This window comes from Callorhinus ursinus, unplaced genomic scaffold (genome assembly GCF_003265705.2).
Source record: "Callorhinus ursinus isolate GAN/ISIS: 27379988/994484 unplaced genomic scaffold, GSC_fseal_2.0 scaffold10, whole genome shotgun sequence".
Lineage (NCBI taxonomy): Eukaryota > Metazoa > Chordata > Mammalia > Carnivora > Otariidae > Callorhinus > Callorhinus ursinus.
Window position 1 is genome coordinate 87769741 of NW_027397072.1, and position 22436 is coordinate 87792176.

Genomic DNA, 22436 nt, shown 5'->3' on the forward strand with positions numbered 1-22436 from the left:
GTCAGTCTTGAAATGAGTATGAAGAAAAGAAAAAATACTTTGAAGTTTGTATCCGTACGTGAAATTGACTGGATGCAGCAGTGAGAAGTTACTTGTTAGAACCTCTTTATGCTGTCCTTTCCTGCCCTTTTTCTGGTGTAACTGGACAACCAGGAATAGGAGGAAGTGCAAAGAAAAGTAACCTTTACTTTCTGGTTATTAAGTAAACGTTCTGAGCTCTTATCTTTCTAGATATAGGATATAATCATTTTTAAGTAGTGGATATGTCCTTGACTTGGCTTCAGAGCAGAAAACTCAAATCATGTGTTCCCGAATAATACATTGATTGAGCCCTTGTATGGGTCAGGCATTCTATTAAGAATTCTCATGTTTGAGAGTTTGGGGTGGGGTGGGGGGCATTTGTTTTTTAACTCACAATTCAATAAGGAGGAAGAAGAACCTGAAGTTAGAAGAGGTGATCATCCTTATTAACCAGTTCCTGACCTTGATTGACATATGTTGCTAAGAGACTAGATCTCACCTGTTCTCAGTACATAAAGGAAGTGATAATTATGTGACATGGTAAAGGTGTTAGCTAAAGCTACTGTAGCAATGATATCGCAATATATAAATGTATCAAACCAACAGGTTGGGTTGGCTACCTCAGACTTAAATAATGTCAGTCATATCTCAATTACACAGATTTTTTTTTTAAGATTTTATTTATTTATCTGACAGAGAGAGACACAGTGAGAGAGAGAACACAAGCAGGGGGAGTGGGAGAGGGAGAAGCAGGCTTCCCGCGGAGCAGGGAGCCCAATGCGGGGCTCGATCCCAGGACCCTGGGATCATAACCTGAGCTGAAGGCAGATGCTTAATGACTGAGCCACCCAGGTGCCCTACACAGATGTTTTTAAAAGACTAAAATCCACAAGTATTTATATTGTAATAATTGGTTTTATAGGCATACCCCTCCTCAACCTTCTCACTTACCGGTCCCTCTCCTATGCCCCTCCCCATTGATAGAGAGGATTCTCCCAGCCCAGAGGCCTTGCCTTACTTCTCCTGTATCTCTAGCATCTACCATAGTACCTGGTAGGTCATCACTGTCCAGTATCTATTCCTCATTGAATGAGTGAAGAAATGAGAAACTAAAGTGGCTCAGCAGTACCTCTTTTATATCTACCAAAGTATCATGATCAAAAGATCATGGTCATTTTGTTTTTCATTAGTTTTGGGAAACTTCTGAAGGGGACTATAGTTTCTTTGTTACCAAAGAAATATAAAAAATATTTCTTTATAGTTTAGAAAGTATATGCTGAAATTAAAAATAGCAATGTTAATGCTTAAAAATTAGCTGTATGAAAGGAATTATTAAAAGGAGTGAAAATTCTTTAGATAAAGATCCCTTTTCTGTTTTTCTATACAGCTGAAGACATTTTGGAATGAACCTCAACTTCAGAATCAATTTGTGAATTTGTTGTCAATACACATAAAATTTTCTAAATGATTTACCATGACAATTAAGTATCAAGATTTTAACCATTATAATTGCTTTCCTATTGGTTTAAAACACACAACAAATCTGGGCGCCTGGGTGGCTCAGTTGGTTGAGCGACTGCCTTCGGCTCAGGTCATGATCCTGGAGCCCCGGGATTGAGTCCCACATCGGGCTCCCTGCTCAGCAGGGAGTCTGCTTCTCCGTCTGACCCTCTTCCCTCTCATGCTCTCTATCTCTCATTCTATCTCAAATAAAAAGTAAAATCTTTAAAAAAAATGTTAAAGTATCAGTTATAAATCACTTATTTTAAAAAACAACAGTTGACTAAAATTTATACCTTACCTATATTATTTGGATAGATGCTGTTAAAATGAAACTATTATTTTTTATATATTTATGTATAAAAATATGTATTTTGGAAACAGCCATTTATTGTATATCTGTGAGACCCAGTGACCATTCTGTGATTAAAACCAGCTTTGGACACAAGTGTTCTCCTATAGAATATCTACTTTTAGAAATAAACATTAAATATGTTTTCACATAAATACACAATTCCTTAAGTTTTGTTTTTTTTTAAAGATTTTATTTATTTATTAGAGCACGACCATGGGGAGGAGCAGAGGGAGAGGGAGATAATCTCCAGCCGTCTCCACACTAAGCGCAGAGCTGGATGCAAGGCTCTGTCCCACTACCCTGAGATCATGACCTGAGCTGAAACCAAAAGTCGGACACCTAACCCTCTGAGCCACCCCAGTGCCCTTCAAGGTTTTTTAAGATTGTATTTTTAAGTAATTTCTACACCCAGTGTGGGGCTCGAACTTAAGGTTCACATGCTCTACTGACTGAGCCAGCCAGGTACACCCCAACTCCTTAAGTCTTTTTAATTGTTATGTTAGTTTCATAAAGCTGCTGTCACAAAGTACCATAAACTGGGTGGCTTCACACAGCAAATTTACTGTGTAACAGTTCTGAAGGCTAAAAGTGAGAAATCATTATGTCAGCAGGGCCATGCTTCCTCTGAAACCTGAAGGAAAAAATCCTTCCCTTGCCTCTTCTAGCTTCTGGCTTTTGCCAGCAATGCTTATTTACTGTTTGGCTTATAGATGTATCGTTCCATCCTCTGTCTCTTTTATGACTGTCTCCTCCATATGTGTCCGTTTCTTCACGTGATATTCTCCCCTGTGGGTGCATCTTATCTCTGGTCTCCTCTCCTCTTTGTAATAGTACACCAGTCATCTTAATTATATCTGCAAAGATTCTGTTTCCAAATAAGACCCTATTCATGGGTACCAGGGGTTAGGACATCAACATATCTTTTTGGGGGACAGAATTGAACCCATCAGTAGTGGTCTGTTCATACAGTAGTGTATAAAGATTAAAAATCATTCTGGTGTGCAGTTTTTTAAGAAACAGCTTTATTGAGGTTGAACTAATGAATCTCAGTGAAGTGCACAATTTTAATGTACAGTTTGATCAATTTTGACAAGTATACACAGTGATATCCTCACCCCAATCAAGATAATAAGCATGCTCATCATCCCCAAAGTTTCCTCATGCCCATTTATAATCCTTCCCTGCATCCCTAGGGACTTTGATCTGCTTTTTGTCACTCTAGATTATTTTGTATTTTTTAGACTTTCATATAAATAGAATCATACAATAATGTTTTCTTTGTTTGAACTGGCTTTTTAACTAAGCATACTTATTTTGAGATCCGTCCATGTTGTTGCCTATATCAGCAGTCCATTCCATTGTATCCTTGAATGATGTTCCATTTTAGGGATATGTTATAGTCTGTTTAGCCAGTCACTTGTTGGTTGACATTTGAGTTGGTTCCAGTTTTTGGCTATTACAAATAAAGCTGCTATGAACATTCTTGTACAAGTCCTTACAGGGACATGTGCTTTCATTTCTCTTGGGTGGAATGACTGGTTGTTGGGTAGCTTATGTATATTAAATTTTTTGAGTAATGTCTAGGGGCTCAGTAGATCAAGTGGCCAACTCTTGATTTCAGCTTAGGTCATGATCTCAGGGTCCTCTGGCTCCATGCTCAGCAGGGAGTCTGTCTCAAGATTCTCACTTTCCCTCTCCCTCTGTCCCTCCCTGCCCACGCGTGCTCTTTCTCTCTCTCTCCCAAATAAATCTTTTTTTTTAAGTATTAAAAAAGAAATGTCTAAACTCCTTTCCAAAGAGGTTGTACCATTTATATTCCCACCAGCAGTGTTTGAGGTTTCTCCCCATTCTCACCAACACTTGGTTTGGTAAATTTTTTTTCAATCTTAACCATTTTGAGGGTGGGTAGTAGTGTCTCATTGTGGTTTTAATTTGCATTTTCTTAATGACTCATGTAATTGAGCATCAGTTCATGTGCTTATTTGCAATCTATGTATCTTTGGCAAAATGTTCAATTTTTTTGCCCATCTTTTATTGGGATGTTCCTAAGTTTCAACAGTGTTTGCTATATTCTATGTATAAGTCTTTTGTTAGATAAATATTTTGCAAATGTCTCTTCCCAGTCTGTGGCTTATCTTCTCATTTTTATAAGTATCTTTTGAAAAGCAGAGGGTTTTTTTATTTTGATACTTTATTTTTTTCTGTGTATAAAGTTTGTGCTTTTTGTGTCCTATTTAAAGTCTTTCCCAAACCCACAGATTATTAATACATATGTCCCATATAAATATAAACTCATTAATTATTTTTAGAAATCATCTTGGCCTTTCATACCATTTAGTGCTTTTCTGGCTATATGGTAAGTGGTTCACAGCCTCAGTGAATCCTCACAGTAATGCTGTGAGGTGCTGTGTATTTCCCCCTTCTCACAGAGATGGGAAAGGACTTCTAGAGACAGGTGGCTGGTAATTTGGGCAGTTGGGATTCGAACCCAAGGCCACACCCATTTGTGTCTTGTGTTCAAAGTCCGAGCTCTTAACCACAAAACTTAGGCTTCACTTAGGTTTTAGAGTAAGTTTTCTTACGTGGAAGTTTTGAATATATTTGATCATATCTTAAAAGTTAAAAATTTACCACTGAACATAAAAGTGAAGGTTAACCTCCTGTGCTTGCGTGTAGGTAATAAGATTGAAACAAAAATGGAATTTTTCTGCCTCTTCTTTGTAGACATTTGCCAGAGAAAATATCCAGGTTTAAAAAACTAAAAATACTACATTTATATGTCATAATGAATATATTCCTTAAAATTGAACATTACAAGAATATGCAAGTTTTTATTTTTGCCAACAGTATTGTTCTCCTGCCCCTGGCAAACAGAAGGCAAAGGGAACCAGACTGAGACAGAAAGCTACAATGAATCATTGCATGTAGGATGTTGACTTATGTTTGACAGCTGCTCCTGCCAACTTTAGTTTTTAATTCTGATATGCAGAGTTTGTTGGGACAAAACTGAGATTCTGCAGTGTTTTGGAAAATTACAGTAACATTTCCAGGTGCTGGAAAATATATTCTTTGTTTCATGGCAATAATCTTGGAAGTATCTGATATAAACTGATGTACAGGTATTTTAAACAATGAGGTTTTATAAAAGTACAGCCAGTTTAAAAGATAACAGTTTTCCCAGATCTAGAATCATTGTTTCTGTGGCAGTCAACAAACACCTTTAAAATGGATTCAACTGGAAGTAATAGCTATTCAGCACCACTTGTAATTTTGGCTTTTCTCAATATAATGTACTTTATTTAAAGGATATATTGCTAGGTCGTGAGTTTCCCATATTGTAGGTAAAATGGCATTCTTGGCTCAGTCTACATTGATTAAGGCCCTACTGTGTGCCAGGGAAATGGGGTTATGAAGTTGATGAAAACATTATCTACTAACACGGAACCTTGTGGATGGTGGAAAAAACAGACATACAGAGATAATTAAAAGGTATTATATATCTAGAGGAATAGCTATGATGCTGTAAGATCAGAGTGCATTAGTTACCTATTACTGAATAACAAATTACCCCCAAACTTAGGGGCAACTGGAGGTGACACATTTATTTGTAAAGGGCCAAATAATAAATATTTTAGGTTTTGCATACCACATGTTCTGTGTCACAACTACTTAACTCTGCTGTTGTAGTGTGAACACAGCTGTAGAAAATGTGTAAAGTGAATGAGTGTAGCTGTGTGTGTTCCAATAAAACTTTATTTACAGAAGCAGACAGTGAGCCACATTTGGCCTGTGGGTACTCATTTACTGACAGCAGGCTTAAAACGATGAGCATTTGTTATCTCACACTTTCTGTGAGTGAGGAATCCAGGTCTTCATTCAGTGACTTTGACTCAGGATCTTTTGTGATACTGCTGTTGAGCTTTCAATCAGGGCTGTAGTCTTCTCAAGGCCCAAGGCTCAAGGGGAGGGGGGTGATCCAGAAGAGGGAGAGGGCTCAAGAGGGCAGCCACAGTCTTTTTATAACCAAATCTCAGAAATGACTTACCGCTTTCATTAGAAGGAGGTCAGGAATTCCAGCCTACTACACTGCAGATGAGGGGGCTCCACAAAGGGGTTAATACTGTTAAAGAAAAACAATATCCAGTGACACTTGTTAAACAACAGTAAGGCAGATATTCAGCGTTGAGATTAAGTACAGGGACCACTGCAGTGGGGTTTCCCACTGTAGGAGAGAGATGGGGCTCAACTCCCAACTACAGTGAGGAAAAGTGGGATTTATAGAGAACAGAGTAGGGGTCAGTGGATGGAGAATTAAACATCACAGGTTAAGGGGGGATGCTATTACAGTATTAATGATTATATCCCCTATGCTATACTTTTCATCCCTGTGATTTATTTTACCACTGTAAGTTTGTACCTCTTAATCCCCCTCAACCTTTTTGGCCATCACCCTCTCCCCCAGCAACCATCATTTTGTTCTCTATATTTATGTAGTCTGTTTCTGTTTTTTATTCATTTGTTTTTTAGATTCCACATGTAAGTGAAATTATATGGTATGTCTATTTCTGTCTGACTTAATTTCACTTAGCATAATACCCTGTAGGTCCGTCCATGCTGTCACAAATGGCAAGATTTCATTCTTTTTATGGCTGAGTAATATTCCAATATAAAATATACATAGCGCATCTTCTTTATCCATTCATATATTTTTTAAACTAGTGTTTTTGCTTTCTTTGGGTAGATACCCAGAAGTGGAATTAGTGGGTCATATGGTTGTTCTATTTTTTAATTTTTTGAGGAACCTCCATACTGTTGCCTAGAATGACCGCACCAGTTTACATTCCCACTAACAGTGCACGAGGGTTCTCTTTTCTCCACATCCTTACCAACAATTATTATTTCTTGTCTTTTTGATAACAGCCATTCAGATTGGTGTAAAGTGATACCACATTGTGGTTTTGATTTCCCCCGATGTTTAATAAGGTTGAGCATCTTTTCATGTGTTTTTTGGCCACCGGTTTGCCTTCTTTGGAAAAATGTCTATTTGATACTGGTAAGTTTTGTGGCCACCATGATTATGGTAAACTTACTACTGTCAACCTCTGTACATCTTTATATTGCCATCTGCTATTATAACTACTTAAGGCATTGTTGAATGATACTGAGATGAAATGGTATGTTTTATTATCAAAATTCTGATTGCTTAGGGGTGTAGTGGGAATGAAAAAATGACAGTACTATAAGGAAGAAGCATGAATATGCATGGAACTAGAAATAGGCCACAGCTTATGTGTGGGCTACTCATTTGTAATGTTTCAGCCATGTTTGAGGGGGAAAAGAAGGACTTACAGGATTGTTTCCAGGCAAGATGCTTCTCTATGAATGAGCGTAGGGTGATCTTCTGAGCTGTATATAGAGAAATAGCAACTGAGATTGATCAACTCAATTACCAGCTAAAACTGGTATATACCAATGAGTTAACTTTCACTCATAATAGAAGTGGTAAAGTATCAGACTGTTTCAGAAAACCAGTCCATGTTTTGAGCTTCCGATTTTTACAGGAACAGACAGAAAACAAAAACAAAAAACAGGTATCTGAGAATCTCAGGAAAGGAGTAGAAGGTCTAGTCAGAAGCTTTTAAAAGACTCTTTTCCAGACAGAATTTCCCTGGGCACTGTGGTATACAGAACAAAAGCAGTGATGCTCTGTGGAAGTGAGGAGAAGGAAAGGGGCGGGATGGCTAGACCGGATTCTTTGCCTGAACCTTCCCCTGGTCCTGTGGCAGCTGCTGAGGCATCTCAGCATGTTGTGAAAACTAGTGGAGGACAGCCTGCTTGCACTTAAGAGTCTGTCATTTTGAAACAGTGGAAGTCAAGCATCTTTGTACTGAGCCTCCTTCAAAATTTACTGTGCTACGTTACATCCTGGTAGGAAATAAGAGCTTAAATATATATTATGGTTACATGCTAAAGAATTTATGGATAAGTGATACGATGTGTGGAATTTGCCTCAAAATATTTTATGTTTGAAGGATAGATAAATTGGTCATGGTTTGAGAACTTTTTTGCATTAAGTTGGATTTAATGGGATTCATTTCACTATTCTCACTAGTTTAATATGTGCTTGAAATCTTCAGTAATTAGTTTATAATTGATATGTATCATGATAAGTGACACAATTTTATTTTTTTAAGCATTCTTTCCCTTTTTTTTAAGATTTTATCTATTTACTTGAGAGAAAGAGCACGAGCCAGGGGGGAGGGGAGGGGTAGAGGGAGAGGGAGAAGCGGACTCCCCTGCCGAGCAGGGAGCCTGATGCAGGGCTCCATCCCAGGACTCTGTGATCATGACCCAAGCCGAAGGCAGAAGCTTAACCTACTGAGCCACCCAGGAACCCCAAGTGACACAGTTTTAACTTTTCCCTCCTCACATGTAATTATCACATTAGAATTTATCACTTGCTGGGCTTATCAGTGGTTGTGCCTACTCAACATCTATAACAATAGTCTGTCAGCTACTTGCCTGTCAGTGACATATAAACCCAACCAGGATATCAGCATCTGTGGCTCTGGCATGTGTAATTTGGAAGTTTGGTGGGAGGAGGAGGGTGGAAAGAGATACAAGACCCTTACCTTAACTAGGATGTCTATACCTATGGTAATTATTAAGTCTTTTACAATTTGTATCAAAAGAGATTGGATTGAGCATCTCATTTACTGCTCTTACCTCCATGGCAGAGATGGATTTGTTTCATTTGTAGAACAGTTTATGTTGAAAATAAAAACTTGGCCAGTGGAATGTAGGCCATTTAAGATAGCTTTTTGAGCCTGGGTTAGCAGAGACTAGGTCCAGTATCTGGTATCACCACTTAGTAATTGACTTTTGCAAGTCACTTATTTTTAGGAGCTTGAGTTTCTCCATTTACCTACTGAATAATATTAACAGATTTAGAGTTATTCAAGGAAGGTTTATTGTATTTCATTTTGGATATCAAATCCATTTTTACTGTTTGGGAAGACACATCTGTTTGCAAAGCAGAAACATTTGTAAAGAGAAACAAACGTTCTGCTTTGCTTCCTGAGTACCTGGTATTAGGAATTTGTTGGAATTCACCTAACTTCTCTCCCTTGAAAGACACCTTGTTGGGGCGCCTGGGTGGCTCAGTCGTTAAGCATCTGCCTTCAGCTCAGGTCATGATCCCAGGGTCCTGGGATTGAGCTCCCCATCAGGCTCCCTGCTCCGCAGGAAGCCTGCCTCTCCCTCTCCCACTCCCCCTGCTTGTGTTCCCTCTCTCGCTGTGTCTCTCTCTGTCAAATAAATAAATAAAATCTTAAAAAAAAAAAAAAGACACCTTGTTAAAAGTTAAGTGCTGGAGCCACTTAAAATGTGCAAGATTCTCAGGGCGCCTGGGTGGCTCAGTCAGTTGGGCATCTGACTCTTGATTTTGCCTCAGGTCATGATCTTAGGGTCCTGGGATTGAGCCCCGCCTGGGGCCCTGTACTTAGAGTGGAGTCCGCTTGAGAGTCTCCCTCTGCCTCTGCCCCTCCTCTCTCTTTCTCTCTTTCTCAAATAAATAAATAAATAAATATTTTTTTTAAAAAAGTGCAAGATTCTCAGAAAATATAATGAAATCAAGAAAGAATACCCAAGGGAGCATGTACTCAGAATTCTCACGGTTTGGGACAGTTTGTTCTTTGCCAGGCAGTGCCAGACCTTATGGCACGAAATGATGTTTAGGGTCGAATGAATGGTAAATGAACTGCAGAAAAGCCTCCGGCTTCTTTCTCTGCCTCTTCAGTCTTGAAAATATAAGAGGGAATGCAAATGTTACTAAAGAACCAAAATGTGAATCACGGTCTGACTGTCTGAAACTGCTTTACAGAGCTAAAAGTGAGCCCCTTGGGTTATGGCCTCTGGGCTCTGTAATAATGACTCAGCCTGTCTCCATTTATATGGAAACATTAAATAAAAGGAAAGGTAAACTGGCTTGTTCATATGTGTTTAAGCAGTTTGCCTAGAGGAATCTGCACCTGCATAGCAAGTATACAAATTGATTTCTGGATGAGAAAACACATTACTTTATGAGCCATTATGATATTGAGCACTGATTATATTTGTGCTCAGGGTAATAAACTGTACCACATTATTTTCCCCCTCATCCCTTCCCCCTCTGTCCCTGAAAGCATTCATGCATCCCTTATGACTTAAATGTTTATCATGACAGCAGTGTAGAATTTGGGTTTTGCCCTTTTAAAATGTTAACTGTTCCGTCCCTTCACTTTTGCCAGCATCTTAACCCTTAGTGATTGATTTGGTGTTTGTTTGTTTTTCATTTATCCTTTTAACACAGAATTATTTCCTTTACTTCAGAGCAGTTTTATCTGAAAGGATAAAACTGTTGCTTGAAATAACCATGTGGTCATTTGTCTCTACTAGTTTGGAATATGGCTATCTGTGGAAGAGTAGAAATTACTCCCCCTTTTAATAGAGGCAGATCATTGACTTTTGACGCAGCTATCACAGATACGATCATTTGAGGGCTAGACAGCTCACTTACTTATATTCAGACTATATGGTTTTATTAGTTTATGTGAACCCTTCTCAGCATTTCATCATTTGATTTGCTTTCCTACTTAGATTCCAGGCTGTTTGAGAACTCAATTATTTTGCTCTGTTGTCCCAGCTTAGAATTTGACCTGGTACCAAGTTAGTTTCGATGACATTTTGCTTCCTTATTTATGCCATGAAAAGAGATTGTTCTGTTTTACGTGTTGCTGTGCTCAGTTAAAGGTTTGGATAGACACAGTCATCCAAGTACACATTTGCTGTCCTACACTGAAACCTTTGGCGTCAGTTCTGTTTGTAAAAGGATTAGAGCAAGAGTCTCCATGTCCTACGGCCAGGAAGGTTTAAGTTTTATTTAACATGATTTAAGTAATTAAATATTAAAAGACAACACACACTCATGGGTGCACATGCACATGTGTAAACCCCAATTATAAAAGCAACTGAAATAGTCTTTGTGAGCTTGATGGTATTGTTTCTCTCCCAAGCCTTTTTCTTGATTTTTCTCTTACACATTGTTCTTTACAAATAGTATTTCTGGAAGGTTTGTGGTTGGGGTGGAAACTGGGTGATGGGTCTAGCCTCTTTGTGGCAGATAGAAGAGGAGGGAGCAGTGTCGTCAGGGAGTCCTGCAAGAATGGGGAGGGGGCAAAGCAGGCTGAACAAAGACAGCTCTTGTGAAGATGGTCCAACACTAGCCTGTTGAGGGTTGCAGAAAGCTGCTACCAGGATGTCTGTAAAGAGAAGGGAAAGAAGGACCTCAGGGCCGTTCCGCTCCCTGTCGTGGCTGCTGCCATGTTTCACACGCACTCACAGTTCAGTGACTCCCGTTCATTCTTTGTGCCCACCATTCAGTTCAGCTTTCGTATATATGGGGAGTGAAAGCAAGGTAGATGATGAGATAGAAGAGATAATAAGGTAATGTATCATCTCTTAAAAGCACATTTTATGACAGAAGTTGTTTTGAATATTATTGTATTACATTTTAGATTTTGCCCAATCCCCTCAGAAAACGTGGAAGCTCAGAAATGTGGGACAGGCCTTGGAGACCTCACAGGGCTGCCTTGCAGGCCCTCCTGGAACTGTGCTGGCTGTAGCCACAGATGGGCTCTTTGTGTGACCACCCCTGCAGAGCTGCACACGAGTCAGTGTTAAGCAGTGCACATGGCCCTTTTCAGGTCCTTTCCAGGCTGCTGCTTAGGTATTAACAGCAAGACTGTCATGACAGTGAGGAAAACAGGAATAGCGGTGACCAAGGAAACCTGTATAGCACTCACAGCAGGTAGCACAGAATACCCCACAGCCACGTGAGCGGGTACATAGTACATGCTCAGGAAGCTTGCAGTTCTTATCATCAGCCTCCTTACAGTCTTGAAGATGAGTGAGAGCTTACTGAAGGTTAACATAGGTTCCTCTATTCTCCTCTTTGGTTTCTTGAGGACTGAAACGGAGGTATGTCCCCTTGTTTGCCTCTTTCCTGGGCTAATACCTAGTGTGAAAATATTAGAAGAACCCAAATTGGTCCCCAGACATGCCCCTTGTACCAGAGAGTGCTCATTGGAAGGGATGCCTGCTCTGTACTGGGGAGGTGAGGGAGAGTGGGGGCTGCCTTATCCTCTTGCCCCGAGTTGAATGATAAGTCTATTCTTGGAGAAGCAGAGAGAGGTCAACTGGCTTGAACTCCCTTCTAACTGACCATTTTATTATGCTGGACTTTTTTATGTTATAATCCACTCCCATCCCTTTCTATTTTTTCTTTTTTCATTTTATGCTACAAAGCTTTATTTACATAGTTCTTCAGAATATATTTCAGTTGTTCACCCACTATTCTAAGTGTGAAATGGCATCAAATAGAGGAGATTTACAGGAAAGCATAAAAGAGAGAAAACAATTCTACAATTTAATATATACAGTATCATTAACGGTTATTATTTTTACAGTTTTCTTTTGAGGATAATCCACTGAATTTTTCTGCCATTGACATTTCAGGGTGAAGTTGTCTTTAAGAGCAGATTTCCACAGAGAATCAAGAGTACAACAGTCCGATATATTTTACAAGTTATATCTGACAATTTATGAGTAGCTGCAAATCATTTTTTCTCCCATTTTTTCCCAAAAGTCTTGGATGAAGAGGAATCATGACTTTCACCACTACTATAGTGGTCATATGAAGTTTTAGCAGCTTTCAAAATGGAGAATTCAAACCAACGAGTTGGCTCAGAACATATTTCATTTCTTCAGTGGTGCCCTTGGCCTTCTGGTTACCTGGATGAGTTTGAATTTGAACATATGGATGTGCCAGAAGCTCAGGAATGGATATCCTCTGTTTAGGGTCCCTTATTAAACAACACTTAAACACATCTTGAAGATCTTTCTCTGTAATATCAGGAAATTTGATTTCATGATTAGGGTTAATTATGGCAGGTAATGTAGAAATCTGATTAATTATATGCTGAAATGGTGTCTTCCCATAAGTCATATAGTACAAAATGCAGCCTAAGGACCAAACATCACTTTTGGGACTTATCTTTTACTTGGATTTCCCGTTCTCTCTTGAGATAGACATATATATGTATTTTTTTAAGATTTTATTTATTTATTTGACAGAGAAAGAGAGAGCAAGCGAGCACAAGCAGTGGGGAGCGACAGGCAGGAGAGGGAGAAGCAGGCTCCCCGCCGAGCAAGGAGCCCGATGCGGGGCTCGATCCCAGAACCCTGGGATCACAACCTGAGCCGAAGGCAGTCACTTAACCAACTGAGCCATCCAGGCACCCCTAGGAAGATATATCTTTGATTGCTTCTGTTGGCATATAATTAACTGTACCAATCTGAGAGTCTTTAACAATTCTTGTTGTATCTGGTTGCATTTGGTTTGCAATCCCAAAGTCAATTAGCTTTAGCATTCCATCAACTATCAGAAAGTTAGCAGGGGGCGCCTGGGTGGCTCAGTCGTTAAGCGTCTGCCTTTGGCTCAGGTCATGATCCCGGGGTCTTGGGATCAAGTCCCACATCGGGCTCCCTGCTCAGCGGGAAGCCTGCTTCTCCCTCTCCTGCTCCCCCTGCTTGTGTTCCTGCTCTCGCTGTCTCTCTCTCTCTGTCAAATAAATAAATAAAATCTTTAAAAAAAAAAAAAAAAGAAAGCAGGTTTCAGATCACTGTGAACGATGCCATGTTGATGAATTGTGTAAACTGCCTCCAACATACTTTTCCAGTAACTTTTGCGTTCCCATGGATTGATGGATTTTTTCTTTTTAAGCCAACTATTTAGGTCTGTATTTCCACACTCCATTACCATGTAAATGTACTCGTCTGTGATTTCATAATCATAAAGTCAGACGATCTTATTGTGTTGTTGTAGTTTATTCAAGTAAGCAATTTCATTCCGGTAACTCTTAGTTGTTTGATTATCTGCTTCTTCTAAGTTCACATATTTTATGGCATGTATCTGTTTCTTTTCATTCGATACCTGGAATACCTTACTTGAACCTCCACTTCCTATCTGCTTCAGTATAGAATGCATTCTTCTTTAACCGAAATGCATTCATTTGTTGAAGAGGGTGCTGAAATCTGTAAAGTCTGAAGTGGGGTTAGCAGGTATTTGCTGCCGTTGTTGCTGGAAATAGGCAAGTTGGCTATAAGGTGTAGACAACTGACAAGGAGGTGGAAGGTGGTTCTTTTCAACTGGAGTTCTAAAACAGCTTATGTAATCATCCAAGGCACTGCTACTGGGTGTTTTACAAATAGATTTTAGATCAGTCCACTTAGGGGCTGATATTGGTGGTGACTGCTTTGAAACCGAAAAGGCAGGCTGCTCAAAAGTGGTTTGTTTCTGCTCTGTATCAACTTCTCGGGATATCTCTGGAATCTGCCACTGATTTGAAGATGTAGCAGGATTCAGGTTTACACATTCTGGGTTTCTCATAGACCGCCACTGTTTCTGGTTACTCTCTGGAACTTTTGGTTCTTGATGTTCCTTAGTTTCTTCTAATTTTGTTAGAAGGCTTGATTCAGTTTCAGTAATAAGTTCAGAACTCTTCTCATCTGACATCAGAGGTTCCTTGGAATGGATATTTTGAATAGACTTTAAATTTCTCAATTCACTGGAATCATTTTCACTTGATTTACATCCAAGCACAATCATATCTCAGCGTTCTGATCCAGACGTCTGTCTTTTTATAAGACTTGGTACAACTGAACCATCTGTCTTCCCGTAATCCAGTCTACTTAGAAGGTTAACTGGGACTCTTCCAAATGGGCACAACCATTTAGCTTTGTTTGTTTCAAGGGATTTCGATGACCTATCTCTGCATCTTGAGGGGGCATGTTCTCTCCATACAAAAACCTGGCTTTCCTAGTCTCTCCTCTGAAATCACAACTGATGTTCCTATTCTATAAATGTCCAAGTGAACTGGGGAATGATTCTTGAGCAGTCAGTACTGTAGATGCTAATAAACTCTTCTTTTCCTCCTCTGAGAGCAGCTGCTTCTTTTGAAGGTTTAAATTCTGAATGGCAATTTCCGGCATTTCCAGTGGTACTGCTCCACATTCTACAGCTTTATGAAGAAGTTGTTTACTTTTTTTGAAATTACCTTGCAATAGCTCAAATTGTACAAAAGGTATATGCACAAAAACAAATTTCTTGCACGTTGCTCTGGCCATCTGAAAGCAGTAATGGGCATCATCCAGCTCCTGAATAGCTTTTAATTCAGCAGATCTCACTTGAATTTAAGCAAAACTCTCATTTTGGCCATATTTACCTGGAGGAAGGGCTTCAGTTGCTTGACTGTAACGACCAATCAATTTATTTGAAAGAGCATCATTTAGGGGGTTTGAACAACAAATTCAGCCAGTCCTCTGGGTTGTTTGCCATCATCATAATTTGGTTAACAGTTCCCAAGTCATCTGTAGTATCAGCAGGGACTTTATGCAAGCTTAGCTCATCAGTAAGGTCTTCATTTTTAAATTTATTTTTAATATCTCTCACTTTGTTCATTACAGAATCAGTTGTCAATTCTCTGCCACTTAAATCCTCAGCCTCCATTTCTCATGTTTCCTGGGTCCTCCTCCTCCCGTCCCTTTCTAGTTTCAAATGCAGATTTGGTTGTTTTAAGTGAGACAGATACCTCATATTAGATAAAGGACCAGATGCAGTCTAAGGACAGTCAGTTAAGAGTACTGACTTTGGCCTCTCGTATTGGCCGAGGTTCAATCAGGATTCAATCAGGAGAGAAAAACCACACAGTAATTTGAAGGAGGAAAGTTTAATAAAAAGATTTAAAAAGTTATTAACTCCAACAGGGGTTTGCAGTAGTAAGGAACTGGCTAGTAAGAAGTTGAGAGAAGGCTGATACTATAGGAATAGCAGCTGTACGTGGCAGCTACCACTCCAGGGCTAAAAAGAGCTAGCAGGGAGGGGCCCTCCTCCCCACCCAGGACTCACTGCTCGTGGGGACAGCAGAGAGGTTGCTGTGGGGCTGCACCAGTGAAACATGCTAGAAGGCTGCACTTGTAGGAGAGCCTCCCTACAGGGGGCCACAGGGTGCTCCTTTCCAGAACTGCTGAGAGTGGGGGAGGTGGGCAGTGTGGTGGTTGGAGAGGCCAGGCAGCTCAGTCAGCGTGCTGTGGGCTGCCACTCACTGCAGGAGCCAGAGGCCCCCTGCTGCAGAACCACCAGGCAAGCTGCTTGCCAACTGGCTGCTTTTGGCTGCCATGCCCACACGAGCTGGACGCTGAAGAAGCTGTGTGTGCTGCTGGAGGCTAGACCCGAGAAAGCTCTGCCCCCCAGGAGCTTGCCAAGAGAGTATGCAAGGACCAGCGTGCAAAACCCTTTCCTTCGGTCGGTCTCTCCAGCGCCCTCTGCTGTGAAGGGCCCTTGGGCCAGCAGGCAGAGGGAAAAGACCACTTTCCCAGCACGCCAAAAATATTCTAGTAATCTTCCATCAGGAAATGAGGGGGTCTGTTTGTAGTCATCATGATCGTCTTACATATTATTGCTGGATTCATAGACTTTGTCTCTTTGAAAAGAGCTAAAGGATCTGAACAAAGAGCTTCCTGCCTAACCCTGTAAACTACTTTCAAAAACCCAGACTTCATTCTGTGACAGAGGATAGTGAGCTCTATGGGGAGAGAAGAGAGCTGAAGACAGGATCCAGAAGAAGAGGAGGAATATGCAAAAGATATCTGGGAGAAACTGAAGCTCTAGCTATGTGTAGATAGCCTTATACTGACATCACTAGGTGCTCAGGCCTCCTGTGACCTTAAATCATTTCCACATCTTTTGATCACATTAATAGTAACTCTCAGTCCTGGTAGTTAAAACAGTTCCTTGTCTTTCTATATGCACGTCACAAAACTTGAAGTTAGTGAAAGAGAAGAAGCCTTTTTAAAGTTTGCAAAAAAAATTTTTTCAGTTCTTCTGCTTAATCCTATCCAGTATTTTCAAATGTTTAATGCAATAAAATATAAATGAAAAATATGTTCTACGCAACATATTATAAGAAAAAAGGAAAAGAAGAAGATAACAGGAGAGGAAGAAAAGGGGAGTATGTCAGAGGGGGAGACGAACCATGAGAGATGATGGACTCTGAGAAACAAACTGAGGGTTCTAGAGGGTAGGGGGGTGGGGGGATGGGTTAGCCTGGTGATGGGTATTGAGGAGGGCACGTTCTGCATGGAGCACTGGGTGTTATGAACAAACAATGAATCATGGAACACTGCATCAAAAACTAATGATGTAATATATGGTGATTAACATAACAATTAAAAAAAGGAAAAAAAAAGAAAAAAAATATGTTCTATGTTAAAAATAAAACAAGTGGAGATGAAAGATACATAGATTGAAATTTAAAAGGGTTGTTTTCACTTGACTTGACTACAGCGGGGTTTTTTCTACCCCTCCATACTGAAACTCTCGTGGTTTTCTTTTACCTTATCATTGAGGAAAGTAGACCTCATGTTAATCTTATTGACAAAATAAAAACTCCCATTGATTTCCTCTCCCAACTTAGCTGAAGGTCAGTGTTCAGTGAGATATCCCTGGCTGAGTCAGAACTAAAATAAGAATGTCATTTAGAGCCGGAAAGTTTGCGGCTGATGGCCATCCCAGCCATATAAGGAGCCTGTGGATTCACTGAAGGATTTCCCTGGTAAGCGGGGCATTCTCTTAAGTCAACACTCTTAGCTAAAAATACTGTTCTATATTTGAAATACAGGCTTTCTCAAATTCATCTATTTTGGTCAGGATACAAGATATCTTTTTAAAAAGATGTTTAGGGGTGAGAATATGTGTTAGTGGGTCACAGTATGAATTATAGGGAGAAATGATTTGGATAATGGAGGATCTGCTACAGAGACATTTTCCGGTGGGGTGGTTTGAAAAATCAGAGAAAAATTGCCCAGCCTATGAAAGAGAATTCTAAGAATGTTTTTTCAGTTGACCAAACACTCCACTTATTTGAGCAACCATGGGGATCTAGTAAGAGAAAGTATGTTAGAAAGCTTATAGATTTCAGACTGCACTGATGATAGTTAAGAGAGTTCTCTTTACTGATAAGAGAACATCATGCTGAAGTACATACTAAAGCTACTCTGAGTTGTCTTGAATTTCTGGGGAGGGTGGCAGCTTACCAGCACCTCCCCAACTCTGTTGTGCAGCAACTTTTCACAAAAGGGCCAGTTTGATCAGTTGCCTACGAAAAGGGTGTTTGATGCAAAGACTCTAGAAGTTTTCACACCAAAGGGCTCATGGTGTTCTTGAGAAGAGCACCTCTGCAATACAGAACACAATGTGGAATCGACTAAAATCTTACCCACTCACTGAACAGGATACCCAGTGAGCCCTGTAGATGCTAAACAGATTAGTACAGGCTGGAATGCTCAGAGGGGGCTTCTTAGAGAAGACCTTGAATAGAAATTTGAGGATTGGGCAAGCTTCAGATAGGCAGAAAGTTCAGGGAAAAGGGGGCAGTGGTATTCATCCAAAGAACTTTATGTCCTTTTATGTCCAGTACTAGGAATAAAGATAATTCTGAACAATCACCTTGCAACAATCCTGCTTTTATTTACATTTTTGTATACATTTGTATATGTATTTTACAAGGAATAGAGATCAACATGTTGCAGTGCTTATCTCTGGATGGCAAGAATATGAGTGAGTCTTCTCTGCCTTTTATAAATGCTCTGTAACAAGCTGTGTTGCTTTGGGGTTGATGGGGGTGGAGAAATTCAACTTGCCAAACAACAGTGCAGCCCAGTGATCCTGTCTCAGAGTGCTCACACTTCCATATACATAGGGCTTCCAGGAACCGAGGCTGTTCATGTCCTTCGTTAATTTTCTGTTATTACTGACTTTGCCTTGTTGCCACACATTCTGCTACTTTCCCGATCTAATTTTGTCTCTTTCCTTCTGTAGTGGGTTGCCTTGTGGGATGAGAGTGTCATCATTATTGCAGAGACAGGGTGGCTAGTTGCAGGCAGCAAGTCAGTGCTCTTGTGCTTGTGCCAGGGAGAGAAAGGTGCCCTAAGTCTTGAACTCTGTTGGTTTCTCTCTGCACGTGGTTCAGAATGTCTCTTAATAAAGTAGACCTGTCAAGAGTGTCATGGAGGAGGGGGAGATACTCTAAGGAGCTTTATTTCAGTCTCATTCCTGCACCTTCCCTAGGCTCTGTGTCCTCTATACGCTGAAGTCTGTGGATGGGTATTCGCTGGTTGAGTAATGATGGAAAATTTCTAGAGATTGTCCAGAAAGCTGTACTTCCTGAGAAGTAGGCCGCTAAGTAGGTTGTCAGTACTTGTTAAATTTGTTAAGATTGAGAAACTGAACTGTAATTTGCAATAATCTGTGCCTGTTGTGGGCAAAGTATTCCTGAGCTGCAGAGCACCTTCGGGACCTGTCTTGTTTCACGGAACCCTCAGGGCACTGAGGAGAGCGGGTAGCAGCTCTCACCCGATGGCTCCTGAATAGGGACCCTTCTACTACGGGCATCAAGAATAAAACCAGGATGGTTTCAGACACCAGATGAGGAATTTTTACCTCACCGGCTTTCACTAGAAACATTATATTTTAATTGTTGATTTTCGGGTGGAAAGCGTGCCTGCAGTTTACTTCTTGAAAATTATCAACTTGAGATTGAGTTGTGTTTCCCTCATTTTCCTTATGAGGAATATGAACACACTTCTTAAAATAGCACAAGGTTTGGGGTGCTTCTGTCTTCAACACCAGAGAATCTCTAACTTTTAGGTGAGTTTCGTGTAAGAAGGTTTTAGAATCAGATTCAAAGAACCTTCTGGAGTCCCAGCCTCTGAGTCACTGCTGGTCTGGTCTGAGTATTTGAGATGAGTGGGAAGCCCTGGGAAGGCAGTTACTGGTATATACGGGGGTTCTTTAAGTCTGTTCTTTCCTTATTGTTAGGTGATAATGTTTTTCACTTATTCTCTTCAGTTATTTCCAACGTACAGTAACAAAGCTAGAGAGGTTATTCCCTGCTTTGCTCATGATCCATAAGCAGCACCCATATAGGCAGGTAACAAATGTGCCTTTCTTTGAAGTTAGTTTAAGATGTGCGTCTTACCTCTTTCTCACTCTCTTGTCTCTGTTGTAATAAATACTTTCTTTTTGCTTGTGCAATCCAGAATTAGGAAACAATTTTAACAGACAAAGCAAAATGGCATGTTAATTGCAACTCTGTCCTCTCTGGCCAGCCAACCTTTGTCTCTTTCCTCACTGTCTGTTGAAAGAAAACACAGTGCATTTGTCCTGGTCAATGGGAAATGAGAAAGAACTTTCCAGCTCCATTATTTTACTTGCATGTCATGATTGTGTTTTTAATAGTAGGGGGGAAATCAGATTGTATTTTCCATTTGAGTAGCATAGGGCATCATAGTGAAAATTCATTTTGCATATGTTAATTTAACCATGCTGTCTCAACAATTTGAATACCCCAAGTATTCATGGAAGCCTTTAATTGAAGTTGGAGAAGCTACATTCTAGTAGTTGTTATTGCCAAGTGCTTGGCTTAGCCATCCGCATATGAACATCTGTCTGTGGAATGGTATAAAACATAATAGCACTGCCTTTTTTTCTGCATGAGAGTCCTGTGTTTTAGAAGCAGTTGGTCAAAATGTTCAGCTTGGATTTTAAAAACCACATAGATGAACTATTTGGTAGTGATACACATAGTTCAGTTGTTGCTATTTGAGAGAATTTTAATTTTAAAATACCAGTTATTATAATAAGTTGATTATTAATTTTGGTGGCCATGCTCATGATTATATCCAGGCTTTAAGTGTTTGAACTCCTGGAAATAGCTACAATATTTTTGTGTGATATCTCTAAGTAGGTTATTTATCTTTGGCTAGGTAATATGTTGGGTGGGATTTGTTTTGGCTGAAATCATGGAGTTAGCTGGACTGGTGGAATCTGAAGCCCTGCAGCATTCTTTACAGGACACTGGAATGGCCAGCTTAGCATCAGATATGCTGTGTGTGGTTTAGCATCTAACAGACTGTTAGATGCAGTCCACCAGGTCCCCAGATCCTGCCTGCTGGGGTCTGAATGTTTGTGTCCTCCCAAAATTCATATACCAAAGTCCTAACCCCCAAAGGTGATGGTATTGGGAGGTGAGGCCTTTGGGAGGTGCTTCGGTCATGAGGGTGGAGCCTTCATGAATGGGATTAGTGCCCTTAAAAAAGAGGTCCCACAGAGCTTCCCAGCACTGTCTACCATGTAAGGACACAATGAGAGGGTATGAGCCAGGAAGAGGGGAGGGGGCTCTTACCAGAAGCCAAGCATGCTGGCACCTTGATCTTGAACTTTGAGCCTCTATAACTGTAAGAAATAAATTTCTGCCATTTGTAGTCTGTGGTATTTTGTTACAGCGGCCCAAATGGACAAAGACACAGCACAATAGGTCGCTCAATGAGTGGTGGAGTTTGGCACACAGTAGATAATCAAAAAATGTTGAGTTTATGAAATACAAGTCTGTCTTCTGTGGATGGATTTAAAGGATGTTTGGGATTCAGACCTGTCCTGTGGGGCCTCTCAAGGACCCGAATCAACCATGGTGATCAGATTATAGAACCTCTTGGGAAGAACCCTTAAGGAATCATGGGCCTCGGGAAACCCTAGTTCTTCAGCAAAAGCCACCTAACAGGCCCACTATTCAGACAAAACTGGCTTTGGGGAGTATTTTATAAAAACAGCCTCCTACCCTACTTCAAGGACTATTTTGATGCCACTATAGTGGCAGTAGTAATTTTCATCAGAGGTGTTCAGATAAATATTTTTCTCATGGCTGCAGTCACAGTCTAAAAGGATTGTTTACATTTCTTAGAGTGACATTATTGTGTCAAAAATGGTTTGAAAGTAGCAAAATGTCTGGATATAAAACTTAAGCAGTGGTGTTTATTTGGCCTGAAATGACCCCCCATGTCCTCTTGGAAAAACAACCACACATTTCTTTTAGCTCTCTTCTATGGTGCCTGGGTAAGAAGTGATTGACCAACCGACGCCCCTATGCAGTCTTTTGGGCAAATAGTGCCACCTAACCTTGCAGTAGCCATGTGGTTACTGACCTTTACTCAGGTACTAGGACACACACAGACAGCCCTCTTCACTCAGCACCTGGCACTGAAATAGAAATCTGCATAGGCTTGAATGATGGGGAAAAAAATGTATATCCATATATTATTTCCCTAAGTACATTGTATACTCCTAGAAACAGGCTGTGACTTGTATTCACTTGTTTATTCATTCAGCAGGCACTTCTCAGGTACCCCTTAGGCCTGTTGCATTGTGAGCTCATAATAAAAATTCCATATGTTCAGAAATGATGTAAAATAATGCAAATAAGCAAACAGTGGAATAATGTGAGTAGTTACTTTTTTCTTTTTTTTTTAAAGTAGGCTCCACGCCCAATGTGGAGCCGAATGTGGAGCTTGAACTCACAACCCTGAGATCAAGACCTGAGCTGAGATCAAGAGTTGGACACTTAACCGG

At 40.3% G+C, this 22436-nt stretch overlaps 1 protein-coding gene and 1 pseudogene across 6 annotated transcripts in view; one reads left to right on the forward strand and one right to left on the reverse strand.

Annotated features, from left to right (window-relative positions):
- The window catches only part of LIMS1 (LIM zinc finger domain containing 1), a 151191-nt gene that overhangs the window by 94931 nt on the left and 33824 nt on the right, over window positions 1–22436 (forward strand). The gene's annotated exons all lie outside the window — the stretch shown is intronic.
- On the reverse strand, window positions 12436–15691 carry LOC112821720 (dual specificity protein kinase TTK-like; annotated as a pseudogene).